The sequence below is a fragment of the Triticum urartu genome, chromosome 7 (assembly GCF_003073215.2).
Source record: "Triticum urartu cultivar G1812 chromosome 7, Tu2.1, whole genome shotgun sequence".
NCBI lineage: Eukaryota > Viridiplantae > Streptophyta > Magnoliopsida > Poales > Poaceae > Triticum > Triticum urartu.
The window spans coordinates 47124737-47139102 of record NC_053028.1 but is presented as its reverse complement, the minus strand read 5'-3'; positions in this window follow the sequence as shown (position 1 = coordinate 47139102).

The window sequence follows — 14366 nt, the reverse complement described above, 5'->3', positions numbered from 1 at the left end:
ATCCATTTTGAACTTTTTCAAAATCTTGTCAAGGTATGTGCTTTGTGAAATAGGCGTTTTGATCTATCTCTATAAATCTTTATGCCTAATATGTAAGCAGCTTCACCGAGGTCTTTCATTGAAAAACTCTTATTCAAGTATCCCTTTATGCTATCCAGAAATTCTATATCATTTCCAATCAGTAATATGTCATCCACATATAATATCAGAAATGCTACAGAGCTCCCACTTACTTTCTTGTAAATACAGGCTTCTCCAAAAGTCTGTATAAAACCAAATGCTTTGATCACACTATCAAAGCGTTTATTCCAACTCCGAGAGGCTTGCACCAGTCCATAAATGGATCACTGGAGCTTGCACACTTTGTTAGCTCCCTTTGGATCGACAAAACCTTCCGGTTGCATCATATACAACTCTTCTTCCAGAAATCCATTCAGGAATGCAGTTTTGACATCCATCTGCCAAATTTCATAATCATAAAATGCGGCAATTGCTAACATGATTCGGACAGACTTAAGCATCGCTACAGGTGAGAAGGTCTCATCATAGTCAATCCCTTGAACTTGTCGAAAACCTTTTGCGACAAGTCGAGCTTTGTAGACAGTAACATTACCGTCAGCGTCAGTCTTCTTCTTGAAGATCCATTTATTCTCAATTGCTTGCCGATCAGTGGGCAAGTCAACCAAAGTCCATACTTTGTTCTCATACATGGATCCCATCTCAGATTTCATGGCTTCAAGCCATTTTGCGGAATCTGGGCTCACCATCGCTTCTTCATAGTTCATAGGTTCATCATGATCTAGTAGCATGACTTCCAGAACAGGATTACCGTACCACTCTGGTGCGGATCTCACTCTGGTTGATCTACGAGGTTCAGTAGTATCTTGATCTAAAGTTTCATGATCATCATCATTAGCTTCCTCACCAATTGGTGTAGGTGTCACTGAAACAGTTTTCTATGATGTACTACTTTCCAATAAGGGAGCAAGTACAGTTACCTCGTCAAGTTCTACTTTCCTCCCACTCACTTCTTCCGAGAGAAACTCCTTCTCTAGAAAGGATCCATTCTTAGCAACGAATGTCTTGCCTTCGGATCTGTGATAGAAGGTGTACCCAACAGTCTCCTTTGGGTATCCTATGAAGACACATTTCTCCGATTTGGGTTCGAGCTTATCAGGTTGAAGCTTTTTCACATAAGCATCGCAGCCCCAAACTTTAAGAAACGACAACTTTGGTTTCTCGCCAAACCATAGTTCATAAGGCGTAGTCTCAATGGATTTTGATGGTGCCCTATTTAACGTGAATGCGGCCGTCTCTAAAGCATAACCCCAAAATGATAGCGGTAAATCTGTAAGAGACATCATAGATCGCACCATATCTAATAAAGTACGATTACGACGTTCGGACACACCATTACGCTGTGGTGTTCCGGGTGGCGTGAGTTGCGAAGCTATTCCACAATTTTTCAAATGTACACCAAACTCGTAACTCAAATATTCTCCTCCACGATCAGATCGTAGAAACTTTATTTTCTTGTTACGATGATTTTCAACTTCACTCTGAAATTCTTTGAACTTTTCAAATGTTTCAGACTTATGTTTCATTAAGTAGATATACCATATCTGCTTAAATCATAAGGTGAGAAAATAACGATATCCGCCACGAGCCTCAATATTCATCGGACCACATACATCTGTATATATGATTTCCAACAAATCTGTTGCTCTCTCCATAGTACTGGAGAACGGTGTTTTAGTCATCTTGCCCATGAGGCACGGTTCGCAAGTACCAAGTGATTCATAATTAAGTGGTTCCAAAAGCCCATCAGTATGGAGTTTCTTCATGCGCTTTACACCGATATGACCTAAACGGCAGTGCCACAAATAAGTTGCACTATCATTATCAACTCTGCATCTTTTGGCTTCAACATTATGAATATGTGTATCACTACTATCGAGATTCATCAAAAATAGACCACTCTTCAAAGGTGCATGATCATAAAAGATATTACTCATATAAATAGAACAACTATTATTCTCTGATTTAAATGAATAACCGTCTCGCATCAAACAAGATCCAGATATAATGTTCATGCTCAACGCTGGCACCAAATAAAAATTATTTAGGTCTAATACTAATCCCGAAGGTAGATGTAGAGGTAGCGTGCCGACTGCGATCACATCGACTTTGGAACCATTTCCCACGCGCATCGTCACCTCGTCCTTTGCCAGTGTTCGCTTAATCTGTAGTCCCTGTTTTGAGTTGCAAATATTAGCAACAGAACCAGTATCAAATACCCAGGTGCTACTGCGAGCTCTAGTAAGGTACACATCAATAACATGTATATCACATATACCTTTGTTCACCTTGCCATCCTTCTTATCCGCCAAATACTTGGGGCAGTTCCGCTTCTAGTGACCAGTCTGCTTGCAGTAGAAGCACTCAGTTTCAGGCTTAGGTCCAGACTTGGGTTTCTTCTCTTGAGCAGCGACTTGCTTGCTGTTCTTCTTGAAGTTCCCTTTCTTCTTCCCTTTGCCCTTTTTCTTGAAACTAGTGGTCTTGTTGACCATCAACACTTGATGCTCCTTCTTGATTTCTACCTCCGCAGCTTTCAGCATTGCGAAGAGCTCGTGAATAGTCTTATTCATCCCTTGCATATTATAGTTCATCACGAAACTCTTGTAGCTTGGTGGCAGTGATTGGAGAATTCTGTCAATGACGCAATCATCTGGAAGATTAACTCCCAATTGAATCAAGTGATTATTATACCCAGACATTTTGAGTATATGCTCACTGACAGAACTGTTCTCCTCCATCTTGCAGCTATAGAACTTATTGGAGACTTCATATCTCTCAATCCGGGCATTTGCTTGAAATATTAACTTCAACTCCTGAAACATCTCATATGCTCCATGACGTTCAAAACGTCGTTGAAGTCCCGATTCTAAGCCGTAAAGCATGGCACACTGAACTATCGAGTAGTCATCAGCTTTGCTCTGCCAGATGTTCATAACATCTGGTGTTGCTCCAGCAGCAGGCCTGGCACCCAGCGGTGCTTCCAGGACGTAATTCTTCTGTGCAGCAATGAGGATAATCCTCAAGTTACGGACCCAGTCCATGTAATTGCTATCATCATCTTTCAACTTTGCTTTCTCAAGGAACGCATTAAAATTCAACGGAACAACAGCACGAGCCATCTATCTACAATCAACATAAACAAGCAAGATACTATCAAGGACTAAGTTCATGATAAATTTAAGTTCAATTAATCATATTACTTAAGAACTCCCACTTTGATAGACATCCCTCTAATCTTCTAAGTGATCACGTGATCCAAATCAACTAAACCATAACCGATCATCACGTGAAATGGATTAGTCTTCAATGGTGAACATCATTATGTTGATCATATCTACTATATTATTCACGCTCGACCTTTCGGTCTCCGTGTTCCGAGGCCATATCTGCATATGCTAGGCTCGTCAAGTATAACCCGAGTATTCTGCGTGTGCAAAACTGGCTTGCACCCGTTGTAGATGGACGTAGAGCTTATCACACCCGATCATCATGTGGTGTCTGGGCACGACGAACTTTGGCAACGGTGCATACTCAGGGAGAACACTTCTTGATAATTTAGTGAGAGATCATCTTATAATGCTACCGTCATTCTAAGCAAGATAAGATGCATAAAAGATAAACATCACATGCAATCAATATAAGTGATATGATATGGCCATCATCATCTTGTGCCTGTGATCTCCATCTCCGAAGCACCGTCATGATCACCATCGTCACCGGCGCGACACCTTGATCTCCATCGTAGCATCGTTGTCGTCTCGCCAATCTTATGCTTGCACGACTATCACTACCGCTTAGTAATAAAGTAAAGCATTACATCGCGATTGCATTGCATACAATAAAGCGACAACCATATGGCTCCTGCCAGTTGCCGATAACTCGGTTACAAAACATGATCATCTCATACAATAAAATTTAGCATCATGTCTTGGCCATATCACATCACAACATGCCCTGCAAAAACAAGTTAGATGTCCTCTACTTTGTTGTTGCAAGTTTTACGTGGCTGCTACGGGCTTAAGTAAGAACCAAACTCACCTACGCATCAAAACCACAACGATAGTTTGTCAAGTTGATGCCGTTTTAACCTTCGCAAGGACCGGGCGTAGCCACACTCGGTTCAACTAAAGTTGGAGAGACAGTCGCCCGCAAGCCACCTATGTGCAAAGCACGTCAGGAGAACCGGTCTCGCGTAAGCGTACGCGTAATGTCGGTCCGGGTTGTCTCGTCCAACAATACCGCCGAACCAAAGTATGACATGCTGGTAGGCAGTATGACTTATATCGCCCACAACTCACTTGTGTTCTACTCGTGCATATAAAATCAAACCATAAAACCTAGGCTCGGATGCCACTGTTGGGGAACATAATAATTTCAAAAAATTTCCTACGCACACGCAAGATCATGGTGATGCAAAGCAACGATAGGGGAGAGTATGATCTATGTACCCTTGTAGATCGCAACGGAAGCGTTGACACAACGTAGAGGAAGTAGTCGTACGTCTTCTTCCCGATCCGACCGATCCAAGCACCGTTACTCCGGCACCTCCGAGTTCTTAGCACACGTACAACTCGATGACGCTCCCCGGGCTCCGATCCAGCAAAGCTTCGGGGATGAGTTCCGTCAGCACGACGGCGTGGTGACGATGATGATGTTCTACCGACGCAGGGCTTCGCCTAAGCACTACAACGATATGACCGAGGTGGAATATGGTGGCAGGGGGCACCACACACGGCTAAGGAACGATCACGAGGATCAACTTGTGTGTCCTAGGGTGCCCCCCTGCCCCCGTATATAAAGGAGCAAGGGGGAGGCCGGCCGGCCCTATGGGGCGCGCCAAGGGGAGGGGGAGTCCTCCTCCTAGTGAGAGTAGGACTCCCCTTTCCTAATCCAATTAGGAAACTTAAGGGGGAAGGAAAGAGAGGGAGAGGGAGAGGGAAAGAGGGGCCGTGCCCCCCCTCCCTTGTCCAATTCGGACTCCCTATGGGGGGCGCCACCTCCTGGGCTGCTGCCCTCTCTCTCCCCTTAGGCCCAATAAGGCCCATTACTTCCCCGGGGGGTTCCGGTAACCCCTCCGGCACTCCGGTTTTATCCGAAATCACCCGGAACACTTCCAGTGTCCGAATATAGCCGTCCAATATATCAATCTTTATGTCTCGACCATTTCGAGACTCCTCGTCATGTCCGTGATCACATCCGGGACCCCGAACAAACTTCGGTACATCAAAATGCATAAAACTCATAACAACTATCATCGTAACTTTAAGTGTGCGGACCCTACGGTTCGAGAACAATGTAGACATGACCGAGACACGTCTCCGGTCAATAACCAATAGCGGGACCTGGATGCCCATATTGGCTCCTACATATTCTACGAAGATCTTTATCGGTCAGACCGCATAACAACATACGTTGTTCCCTTTGTCATCGGTATGTTACTTGCCCGAGATTCGATCGTCGGTATCCAATACCTAGTTCAATCTTGTTACCGGCAAGTATCTTTACTCGTTCCGTAATACGTCATCTCACAACTAACATATTAGTTGTAATGCTTGCAAGGCTTAAGTGATGTGCATTACCGAGAGGGCCCAGAGATACCTCTCCGACAATCGGAGTGACAAATCCTAATCTCGAAATATGCCAACCCAACATGTACCTTTGGAGACACCTGTAATGCTCCTTTATAATCACCCAGTTACGTTGTGACGTTTGGTAGCACCCAAAGTGTTCCTCCGGCAAACGGGAGTTGCATAATCTCATAGTCATAGGAACATGTATAAGTCATGAAGAAAGCAATAGCAACACACTAAACGATCGGGTGCTAAGCTAATGGAATGGGTCATGTCAATCAGATCATTCAACTAACGATGTGATCTCGTTAATCAAATAACAACTCTTTGTTCATGGTTAGGAAACATAACCATCTTTGATTAACGAGCTAGTCAAGTAGAGGCATACTAGTGACACTCTGTTTGTCTATGTATTCACACATGTATTATGTTTCCGGTTAATACAATTCTAGCATGAATAATAAACATTTATCATGAAATAAGGAAATAAATAATAACTTTATTATTGCCTCTAGGGCATATTTCCTTCACGAGGCTTCGCTCCGTTCCAAGTTGGAGGTGGAACAGGCGGCGCGCGAGCAGGTGGCTCGTGACCGCGAGGCTCGGGCTTCGGGTCCGGAGTGGTCGCAGCGCTTGGAGAGGGTTGGTGTGCCCGGATATGGCCCGCAGGGCTCTGGATCCGGCCATTCTCTCTCTCCGGTGCTGGACCCGTGGGAGGCGGCGGTGGCCTCTGGCGGTGGTGTTTCTTCGTCTTCTGCCTCCCTTCCTGCTCCGGGAGTGGGCCGCGGTCCATCTGCTCCGTCGCGCCCTCCTCCTCCTCCTCGCTCGGTTGGGGTTGGTGCTGGTGCTCGTCCGCCGCCTCGGTCCTTCGCGGGGCCGGCGCGTCGGCCGCCCGGTCCGGCCTTTGGGGCGCCCCCTTTCCCGGGGATGGGGGATGGGATCCTTCCTCCTCCTCCGTCGCTTCCGCAATCCCGCCCGTCCTCTACTTCCCATAACAACCCCTCGGCGCTCACCTGCTTCGCTTGTCACAGGCCTGGCCATTTCCAGTCTCGCTGCACCAACCCTCCTTTTTGCCTGATCTGTCGCTCTGATGGTCACCTCACGGTCAACTGCATGGCTAGGCAGAAACCTCCCGCGGTCATCCAGTTCGGCTCGGGCCTCCCCGGTTGCGCCTTTTTCGCCTTCGACGGTGACCTGCCTGTCCGGGAGGTGGCACCTGCTCTGTCTAATGTTGTGATTGTTACGGTCAAGGATCAAAAGATTTCGCCCCAAATTCTTCTGGAAGGGCTTCGCATTTGGGATGAGGCTGGATGGGACTAGCAAGTTGTGCAGATATCTGAATTTGAGTTCTCTGTGGTGTTTCCCTCCAAAAACTGTTTGCGGATGATTGCCTCATGCACTAGCTTCACCTTGCCCCTCAATCAATTGGTGGTTTCTGTTAAACCGGCTTCTTGCAGTGGTACGACAGTTGGTCCTCTCTCTCAAGTCTGGGTTTTGATTGACGATTTGCCTGCTGGTCTCCGTTCGTCTGCTTTTCTCATGTCTTTCGGGGTTCTGATTGGGAAGCCCATCGAGGTGGATGAAGACTCTCTGAACAAGGTTGGCCCTGCTAGGATGAAGGTTTCGTGTGTGGATCCTAAACGGGTTCATGGCTCGATTGATATCTTCCCTTCTCCCAATGGTATTAAGCTTCGGGTGCGGGTGGAGGGGGCGGCTGCTTTTCAGACTCCACCTCCCCCTCCTCCCCCTTCTAACCCTTCGGACAAGCATGATAAGGAGGGGGACGGATCTCTGGGTGGCCCTAATTAGAGCCATGGGTCTAACCTCCGCTTCACCCAATCTGAATGGGATGGTTTGGCAGATTCGGAACGTGAGTTGTTTCAATCCCAAGCTCCCTCTGGTGTTGCTCCTCGTGATGATTCGGTGATCCCGTCTACTGCTCCCAATGTCCCTGCTGCTGGTGCTGATATGTCAAAGTTCCCGCCCTGCTTTGCTACCCCCGTTTCTGGTGCTTGCTCCAATCTTTCTGTCCGCCCGCTCTCCCCTACTCGATCGGGAATTGAAGATGTTCCGGCCTCCCCGGCTCGCGATGTGGTGGAATCCCAGTCCCTCCGAAAGAAGAAATCCTCAGTGCGCAAATTCTCGGCTAAGAGCCGGAACTCGTCGGGCTCGAAGCACTCCATGACGGGGGTTTGTCGGCGTCTTGATCAAGATTTGGGATCTATGTCCCGTTCAGGTCCCCATGTTGGCTCTCCTGCTGCGCGGTCGCCTGCGATTCGATCCCCTATGTCCATGGCTCGCAAAGGAAGGCGGGTGGCGAATTAAGGTGTTTCTGTCCTGGAGCGGGCTGAAAAGCGGGCTGCGGCGAAGGATCTCCCTCCCCCAGGTAGATCTCCCGTTCCCTCTGTTGTTGCTTCTCCGGTTCGGTTGGTTCTACCTTCTCTTTCGGATGATCATCTTTTAAATATTATGTCGGATGTGGGGGTGGTGGTTGATTCGTCTGTTGGTTCTCCTAGTTCTCTTCTTGCTATTATTCGGGCTAACGAGATGGCTCAGGCTGCCATTGCCAAAGCCAAAGTGGCCGTTGCCTCTCAGGTAGGGGCTTCTAGTAGTGGTCCGGTCGTGGACGCGGGCGCTGGTAGTGGCCAGCCCCAATCCAACTTGTCTAAAAGGGGCACCAATAAGCGTGCTAAACCCTGCGTGGCCCCTTGCAGGTCGAGCCTTCGAATCAAGAATCTTTCTTATAAATGAGGGCGTTATTCTGGAATATTAGGGGGTTCGGTGCTAGGGGGCGCCGTGACCAACTTAAAGATCTGGTTCGTTCTAACTCTATTGACTTTGTGGGGCTGGTAGAAACCTTCAAGGAATCCTTCTCCCCTAATGACTTTCTGCTATTGTGGGCATGGACAGATTTAATTGGAACTTTTTACCTGCTTCGGGGCACTCTGGCGGGATCTTGATAGGCTCCAATAAAGATATTTTTGATTTTTTTGCTTTTGATCATGGGATCTTTTGGGCCAGTGTTGTTCTCTCTCAGAAAGCTCAGAATACTCTTTGTGAGTTTATCGTCGTCTATGGGCCTGCGGACCATTCCTTGTCGCCTTTATTTCTTAATGAACTTTCGTTGAAGATCGATGCTTGTAATTTACCGATGGTTATTGGGGGAGACTTTAACCTTGTGCGGTGCCCTAATGACAAAAGTAATGATAACTTCTCCTGGCCACTGGCTAATGCCTTTAACGACTTCATTAGTGCCAATGCTATTCGTGAGTTGCCTCGGGGGGAGCTCGTTATACCTGGTCCAATCATCAGTCAATCCCTATTAGATCAGTGCTTGACAGAGTCTTCCTTTGTCCCAGGTGGGATTCCTTGTTCCCTAGGGCCTCTCTTTACGCCAAATGCATTATCGGTTCCGATCATACCCCCTTAATTCTTGACGATGGTTCCATTAGCCTCAGGCCTCCGGCTAGATTTCAATTTGACGCCTCCTGGTTGGCGGTGGATGGCTTTGTCGATATGGTTGCGGCGAAGATCTCCCTTTCTCTATCATCCAATGCTCGCTCCTTTGGGCCTTTGGATGATTGGCATTCGTGTTCCTATAACCTGCGTAAATTCCTTAGAGGTTGGTCTCGTAATCGTGCGGCGGAGGATCGTCGCACCAAATCTTTCCTCGAAGACCAGATCTTGTCGCTGGATCGCGCGGCTGATTCTATTGGGCTCTCTGACGATGGTTGGGCGGTTCGTTATAATCTGGAGGCGGCTTTAATACAGTTACACCATTAGGCTGAGATTTATTGGCGTCAACGGGGTACTCTAAACTGGACTCTAAAAGGCGACTCCCCTATGGCGTATTTCTTTGCGATCGCGAACGGCAGGCGTAGACGATGTGGTATTAATAGCCTGCTCATTAATGGTGTGCGATCTTCGGAGCAGTCTGTTATTATGGCTCATGTGGTGGATTTCTTCTCTTCGTTGTTGGGGGCTAAACCTCCATCGGGCTTCTCCATTTCTCCCTCCCTTTGGAACTTAGGTCTTAAAATCTCACCTGAGGAGAATGCCTCTTTGATGATCCCTCTTTCTGATCAGGAAATTTGGGATGTTGTTAACACTGCCAATCCTAATGCTGCTTTTGGGCTTCAGTTGAAACAGCTGGTTTGTAATGTTATCCAGGGCTTCTGTCTTGGCACTGTCGATATCTCCCGCCTGAACTATGCAGTGATAACCCTGATCCCCAAGGTTAAGGGTGCTGATGTTATTTCCCAATTCCGACCTATTGCTTTGATTAACAACTTCGCCAAATTCCCGGCTAAAGACTTTGCGAATCGTTTGTCGCCGGTTGTGTTGGGGAACGTTGCAGAAAACAAAACTTTTCCTACGGTTTCACCAAGATCCATCTATGAGTTCATCTAGCAACGAGTGATTGGATTGCATCTACATACCTTTGTAGATCACGCGCGGAAGCGTTCAAAGAACTGGGATGAGGAAGTCGTACACAACGTGATCCAAATCACCGGAGATCCTAGCGCCGAACGGACGGCACCTCCGCGTTCAACACACGTACGGTCAGCGTGACGTCTCCTCCTTCTTGATCCAGCAAGGGGGAAGGAGAGGTTGATGAAGATCCAGTAGCACGACGGCGTGGTGGTGGATGCAGGGCGTCACAGTTGCAGGGCTTCGCCGTATACTACGCGAGAGAGAGGTGCAGCAGGGGAGAGGGAGGCGCCAAAGGCTCAAGGGTGCGGCTGCCCCCTCCCTCCCCCTCATATATATAGGCTCCCCTAGGGGGGCGCCGGCCCTAGGAGATGAGATCTCCTAGGGGGGGCGGCGGCCAGGGCTGGAGTGGCCCCCAAGGCAAGGTGGGGCGCCCCCCCACCCCTAGGGTTTCAACCCTAGGCGCATGGGGTGGGCCTAGGGGGGCGCACCAGCCCACTATGGGCTGGTTCCCCTCCCCACTTTGGCCCATGGGGCCCTCCGGGATGGGTGGCCCCACCCGGTGGACCCCCGGGACCCTTCCGGTGGTCCCGGTACAATACCGGTGACCCCGAAACTTGTCCCGATGGCCGAAACAGCACTTCCTATATATAATTCTTTACCTCCGGACTATTCCAAAACTCCTCGTGACGTCTGGGATCTCATCCGGGACTCCGAACAACATTCGGGTTACTGCATATACATATCTTCACAACCCTAGCGTCACCGAACCTTAAGTGTGTAGACCCTACGGGTTCGCGAGACATGCAGACATGACCGAGACGACTCTCCGGTCAATAACCAACAGCGGGATCTGGATACCCATGTTGGCTCCCACATGCTCCTCGATGATCTCATCGGATGAACCACGATGTCGAGGATTCAAGCAACCCCGTATACAATTCCCTTTGACGATCGGTATGTTACTTGCCCGAGATTCGATCGTCGGTATCCCAATACCTCGTTCAATCTCGTTACCGGCAAGTCACTTTACTCGTACCGTAATGCATGACCCCATGACCAGACACTTGGTCACTTTGAGCTCATAATGATGATGCATTACCGAGTGGGCCCGGTGATACCTCTCCATCATATGGAGTGACAAATCCCAGTCTTGATCCGTGTCAACCCAACAGACACTTTCAGAGATACCTGTAGCATACCTTTATAGTCACCCAGTTACGTTGTGACGTTTGGTAAACCCAAAGCACTCCTACGGTATCCGGGAGTTACACGATCTCATGGTCTAAGGAAAAGATACTTGACATTAGAAAAACTCTAGCAAACGAACTATACGATCTTGTGCTATGTTTAGGATTGGGTCTTGTCCATCACATCATTCTCCTAATGATGTGATCTCGTTATCAATGACATCCAATGTCCATAGTCAGGAAACCATGACTATCTGTTGATCAACGAGCTAGTCAACTAGAGGCTTACTAGGGACATGTTGGTGTCTATTATTCACACATGTATTACGATTTCCGGATAACACAATTATAGCATGAATAAAGACAATTATCATGAACAAGGAAATATAATAATAATGCTTTTATTATTGCCTCTAGGGCATATTTCCAACAGTCTCCCACTTGCACTAGAGTCAATAATCTAGTTACATTGTGATGAATCGAACACCCATGGAATTCTGGTGTTGATCATGTTTTGCTCTAGGGAGAGGTTTAGTCAACGGATCTGCTACATGCAGATCCGTATGTACTTTACAAATTTCTATGTCTCCATCTTGAACATTTTCACGAATGGAGTTGAAGCGACGCTTGATGTGCCTTGTCTTCTTGTGAAACCTGGGCTCCTTGGCAAGTGCAATAGCTCCAGTGTTGTCATAGAAGAGTTTGATTGGCCCCGACGCATTGGGTATGACTCCTAGGTCGGTGATGAACTCCTTCACCCAAATTGCTTCATGCACTGCCTCCGAGGCTGCCATGTACTCCGCTTCACATGTAGATCCCGCCACGATGCTCTGCTTGCAACTGCACCAGCTTACTGCCCCACCATTCAAAATATACACGTATCCGGTTTGTGACTTAGAGTCATCCAGATCTGTGTCGAAGCTAGCGTCGACGTAACCCTTTACGACGAGCTCTTCGTCACCTCCATAAACGAGAAACATTTCCTTAGTCCTTTTCAGGTACTTCAGGATATTCTTGACCGCTGTCCAGTGTTCCTTGCCGGGATTACTTTGGTACCTTCCTACGAAACTTACGGCAAGGTTTACATCAGGTCTGGTACACAGCATGGCATACATAATAGAACCTATGGCTGAGGCATAGGGGATAACACTCATCTCTTCTATATCTTCTGCCGTGGTCGGACATTGAGCTGAGCTCAATTTCACACCTTGTAACACAGGTAAGAACCCCTTCTTAGACTGATCCATATTGAACTTCTTCAATATCTTATCAAGGTATGTGCTTTGTGAAAGACCTATGAGGCGTCTCGATCTATCTCTATAGATCTTGATGCCTAATATATAAGCAGCTTCTCCAAGGTCCTTCATTGAAAAACTCTTATTCAAGTAGGCCTTAATGCTGTCCAAGAGTTCTATATCATTTCCCATCAAAAGTATGTCATCTATATATAATATGAGAAATGCTACAGAGCTCCCACTCATTTTCTTATAAACGCAGGCTTCTCCATAAGTCTGTGTAAACCCAAACGCTTTGATCATCTCATCAAAGCGAATGTTCCAACTCCGAGATGCTTGCACCAGCCCATAGATCGAGCGTTGGAGCTTGCACACCTTGTCAGCATTCTTAGGATCGACAAAACCTTCCGGCTGCATCATATACAATTCTTCCTTAAGGAAACCATTAAGGAATACCGTTTTGACGTACATTTGCCATATCTCATAATCATAGAATGCGGCAATTGCTAACATGATTCAGACGGACTTCAGCTTCGCTACCGGTGAGAAAGTCTCATCGTAGTCAACCCCTTGAACTTGTCGATAACCCTTAGCGACAAGCCGAGCCTTATAGATGGTCACATTACCATCCGCGTCTATCTTCTTCTTAAAGATCCATTTATTTTCTATGGCTCGCCGCTCAACGGGCAAGTCAGTCAAAGTCCATACTTCGTTTTCATACATGGATCCTATCTCGGATTTCATGGCTTCCAGCCATTTGTCGGAATCCGGGCCCGCCATCGCTTCTTCATAGTTCGAAGGTTCACCATTGTCTAACAACATGATTTCCAAGACAGGGTTGCCATACCACTCTGGTGCGGAACGTGTCCTTGTGGACCTACGAAGTTCAGTAGCAACTTGATCTGAAGTTTCATGATCATCATCATTAACTTCCTCTCTAGTCGGTGCAGGCACCTCAGGAACATTTTCTTGAGTTGCGCCATTTTCCGGTTCAAGAGGCAATACTTCATCAAGTTCTACTTTCCTCCCACTTACTTCTTTCAAGAGAAACTCCTTCTCTAGAAAGGATCCATTCTTGGCAACAAAGATCTTGCCTTCGGATCTGAGGTAGAAGGTATACCCAATAGTTTCTTTAGGGTATCCTATGAAGACGCATTTTTCCGACTTGGGTTCGAGCTTTTTAGGTTGAAGTTTCTTGACATAAGCATTGCATCCCCAAACTTTTAGAAACGACAGCTTAGGCTTCTTCCCAAACCATAATTCATACGGTGTCGTCTCAACGAATTTCGACGAAGCCCTATTTAAAGTGAATGCGGCAGTCTCTAAAGCATAGCCCCAAAATGACAACGGTAAATCGGTAAGAGACATCATAGATCGCACCATATCTAGTAGAGTGCGATTACGACGTTCGGACACACCATTACGCTGAGGTGTTCCAGGTGGCGTGAGTTGTGAAACTATTCCACATTTTCTTAAGTGTGTACCAAATCCATGACTCAAGTATTCTCATCCACGATCTGATCGCAAAAACTTGATTTTTCTGTCACGTTGATTCTTAACCTCACTCTGAAATTCCTTGAACTTTTCAAAGGTTTCAGACTTGTGTTTCATCAAGTAGATATACCCATATCTACTCAAGTCATCAGTGAGGGTGAGAACATAACGATAGCCACCACGAGCCTCAACGCTCATTAGACCGCACACATCAGTATGTATGATTTCCAATAGGTTGGTTGCTCGCTCCATTGTTCCTAAGAACGGAGTCTTGGTCATTTTACCCATGAGGCATGGTTCGCACGTGTCAAATGATTCATAATCAAGAGACTCTAAAAGTCCATCTGCATGGAGCTTCTTCATGCGTT